The sequence below is a fragment of the Amborella trichopoda genome, chromosome 6 (assembly GCF_054954075.1).
Source record: "Amborella trichopoda isolate Santa Cruz 75 chromosome 6, AtrichopodaSantaCruz75HAP2 v2.0, whole genome shotgun sequence".
Classification (NCBI taxonomy): Eukaryota; Viridiplantae; Streptophyta; class Magnoliopsida; order Amborellales; family Amborellaceae; genus Amborella; species Amborella trichopoda.
The window spans coordinates 34,807,748-34,812,156 of NC_142341.1; the positions used below are offsets into that span (position 1 = coordinate 34,807,748).

At 37.7% G+C, this 4,409-nt stretch overlaps 1 pseudogene; it reads right to left on the reverse strand.

Annotated features, from left to right (window-relative positions):
- Positions 1-1,307: 1,307 nt before the first annotated feature.
- LOC18435036 (putative receptor protein kinase ZmPK1) lies at positions 1,308-3,939 on the reverse strand (annotated as a pseudogene).
- Between the last annotated feature and the right edge of the window lie 470 nt (positions 3,940-4,409).

A 4,409-nucleotide genomic window follows, 5' to 3' on the forward strand; every position in this document is an offset into this window, starting at 1 on the left:
TTAAAAATACTCTCTCTCTACAATTTTAAGAATACTTTCTCTCTCTAAAACTTAAGATTTGATATAATTTTTCTCTCTCTAAAAATTAAAATATGAGATTGTTACTCTCTCTAAAGTTTTGAAATAGTTTTTCTCTCTAAAAAATTGAGATAGTTTCTCTTTCTAAAAATTTTCATGTACTTTCTCTCTCTAAAATATGATAGTTTCTCTTTAAAACTTAAATTTTGAAATAGTTTCTCTCTCTAAAATTTTGAGATAGTTTATCTCTCTAAAGTTTTTTAGTACTTTCTCTCTCCAAAAGTTAAAATTTGAGATAGTTTCTCTCGCTAAAATTTTGATATAGTTCTCTCTCTAAAGATTTGGTACTCTCTCTCTAAAATTTTAACACATTTTCTCACTCTAGAAGTTAAAATTTGAAATAGTTTTTCTCTATAAAATTTTGAGATAGTTTATCTCTCTAAAAAAATTTGATACCTTCTCTCTCTAAAATTTTAACATACTTTCTCTCTCTAAAATTTTAACATACATTCACTCTCTAAACTGTTAATATACTTTCTCCCTCCAAAAGTTAAAAATTGAGATAGTCTATCTCTCTACAAATTTTGAGAAAGTTTTTCTCTTTAAAAAATTTAGGTACTTTCTCTCTCTAAAATTTCATACCTACCAAATGTTTCCCATGTTTCTGCTCGAGGGAGCCAATCAGTGAATTCCATGTTCTTTGGAAATGCCAAAAAACAGGTTTTGGTATGGAAATGAAATCATGGAAAAGTAGGTCAAAATTTTCATGATTTTGATTTTCCTGTTTGTAAGTATCCTAGTCATCAAGCAATCCAAACGGTAGATTTTGGCAAAATCCAAGATGTTTGGAATCTATGCCTTAAAATCCATGTACCCAATCAGGCCCTAAGAAAATAACTAATTTTTCACTTTTTGAGTTATGGGTATTTGATAAATTTCTCTCTTTTGTATAACTCAAGTTTGTATTTTGGTACTCGACTCCATAAAGTACGGAGTATTTAACTAGGCGGAGTTCGAGTCGAATCCGTCAAGTTTGTAAATGTTGTTTCTGGCATGTGCAGCTAAGTAAGACAGCACAAAGCACGTGACTCTGCATGTCCATACCAAGAGCCAATTAAGGTAAACTCAAATCCATGAGCGTGTATGACCAACAATGTCAATTGAAAGTTTGAAACCAAAGTATGAGAATTTGTTTTATGAAAAAGAGTTCAACTATAGAATATGAGAGAGAGAGACCACTTCTAAAAGCCAATGTTAAAACATTCATTTCTGGATATCTATGAGCCAAATCATGCAAAATTCATTGCCCATTAATACCTATACATACAAGAAAGGGCCTGCACAATCACATCCATGGTTGGTCTCCCTTCTCTCTCCTCTCTAACACAGGATAGAGCTATTTTCACCACCTCCTCTACCTGCCTTGAGTTGAACCTGCCCTCCAATCTCACATCAACCACTGCCTCCACCCATTCCTCTCCCAATTCGACCTTCCTCTTGACAAACCTGATCAAATGCCAATGCTCAACTTCTTCACAGCCATCAACCACCATGGGCCCTGATAATCAACGCCCTCTCACCATCTCTAACAAAACTACTCCATAGCTATAAACATCTGCCTTTGTTGTTATAGGAAGGTTTAGAGTAGTCTCCGGCCCCATATACCCTTTGGCTCCGCGCACTCCTCTAAAGTATGAAATAGACTTATTGTTTCTCGCTTCACCTCTTCGCTGAAGGAGTTTCGCCAGCCCAAAGTCGGTTATCTTGGGCTCAAAACCCGCATCTAGTAGTATGTTTTCGGGTTTTACATCGCAATGTAAGACCCACTCTAAGCACTCATGATGCAAGTAAGCTGGGCCCTTTGCTATCCCTAGAGCAATCTCAAGCCTCTGGTTCCAGTCCAGAGTGGTTCCCTCCAAGAACAAGTGCTTGTCTAATGACCCATTTTCCAAGTACTCACAAAATAATAGCTTATGTGAACCCTTAGCACAAAAGCCCCACATCCTCACTAAGTTTTTGTGGTATATCATCCCTATTGTACTCACTTCTGGCCAAAATTCCTGCTCACCTTGCCTCACATCATGTAGCCTCTTCACCTCAACTACCCTACCATCACTCAATCCCCTTATAAACAGCACCAAAAGCCCCCTTTCCAAGCTCTTCTTTGAAATTTCTTGTAGCCTGTTTAAGCTCTTTGTATGTGAACCTCCGGAATTGGCTTGATATACCCTTTGTAGCCTTTCTCTATGCCTTCAGGCACCCCATGTTTCCGATAAAGGAAGAACCACCCGACTGCTATGAATATGATCTCAATCCCACCAATTGCACTCAAAAACCAATACAACAGGAGTTGTACTCTTTCTCTCCCCATAAACTCCGAGCCCCTCTGTGACTGCAGCTGCACCAGTTGGGCATCTCAATTCAAGCTCTCTCAAACCTGTGTTCTGACTACCAGTATGGTTTAAGGCTACATCTATGGCGACTTTTATATACATGCTTCCGGGAAAACTTGTAGATGTGTATCCATTAAAGAGAGCACTCTTGAAGTAACACCCTCCATCCCCATGAATTCTATACATGAAACCTTGACAAGTACAATCATCTAAGCATCTGTTTCTACAGGCCTCAAAGGTTGTTTGCAAAGTATAGTTGATATCGTAGCCATAATCAGTTTGAGGAAGCTCTATAAACCTGATTTTGAGAGGATCACAGGTTGTTTTGGACTTGGGTATGCACCCTTTTGTCCAGTCCTTTGGGTCGCTTGCCTCATAATATGGGGGGCATGCACATGTTGGCTGTGGTTTGTAAGTACATATCCCATTTCTTCCACAAAGTCCATGAATTCTGCACTGCTCTGCCATGGCTAACCATGTAATTGACCCAAGCCCTGTTGCTTCATCAAGGCTATAAAGCCTAAGGTTACCATCATAATCCATTGTTAATCTCCTAACCCCAATCAGACGCATAGAATTCAAATTTATCACTAGAAACAACCTCCCAATTCATCATGGAAAGCGTACCTAGAGCTATTAAATGAGGTTCTCTTATTAACCCATAAAGTGTAATCTGCGTTCGGCCAGTTATGCTTGAAATCTCAGGACCATCATACATGATTCTAAGCACATTGTCATATTCTACAAAGAAACTGAAATAGCCTGGGGAATACATACCTTCTCCTCTACCTGAGATCAATCTCTTGCCTTTTGTGAATTGTTGGTTTGGGAGGAGAATATCAGTCGAGAATTTGAAGCTTTCCCAGATGATTCAACCGTTACAGTCTCTCAAAACCAGGTTTCCCGTGTCCAAGATCTCTGCATAGCTTGTTGAGTTTGTGTTTGTGCTCCAAATAACTGCATCATTTGCATCAATTAAGACCAAGTTTCCATCTTTCCATAAAGAGAGTCTCGATCGTCGGCCATTAACCCGGCGGTCCCTTCTAGCGATCCATGAGACAGTTTGGTTTGCAGAGTTGGAGAACCAGATAGCAAAGGAATAGGCATTGAGGCCCACTTCATACAAGCCGTCAGGTGAAACAAGGATATCAGAGTGGGACTCTACATGGAGAGATGATCCTCTGTTTAACCTCTGCATTTTTGCATTCGCTATTGAGATTGAGAGCAAGAGAGACATAAACGTGACAAGTAACAGAGAGTATTGGTTTCTTATTTCGAAGGCAGATGAAAATCACAATAATTGTTTATAGAGAGTATAGTTTTCTCATGAGTGTGTTGTGCAGGAATTAGCAGAATTGAAATGATAGGGAGGATTGAGAAGAGAGAGAACAGGATTTTCATGAAAGATTTTTAAGGTTTGGGATGAGAGAGAATAGTGGGCTCTGCAGAAAAAAAAAGGGGGGATTGAAACCCCATGAAAGTTCAAAACATGGGAAGACTTGTGAACAGATAAGATGCATAGAATATATGGTCTTCTGAGTCTTACATCGTCTTTGCTGATGTTTAAGAATATATGGTCTTCAGTGTCTTACCTGGTCTTTGCTGATGTTTAATGCATTGTCTTTGTAAACTTTGACATCTCATAGAGCTGGTGAACAATTAATCACAACCGTTATATTGACGTTGAAGTCAAAAAGGTTGCAGTCCATTTTGAGGAAATTTTTATGACTTGTATTTGTACTCTTTTGTATTTATTTATTTGTATTTCAATGTTGGACATCTATGTGTCCATGTAGAAATGAGTCATCTCTTAAAAATCTATTTTTACGATGGATTTTTTTATCTAACTTTTAAGGACATGTAGTCTATACCATGGAGATTATGTATATAAAGAAATAAATAAATTTTAAAAATTAAAAATAATATTCCTATTAAGAAAACATTGTTAGTTTCAATTGTTTTTAGATGGACCACCTATTTGTGTTCATCGTTAAGATA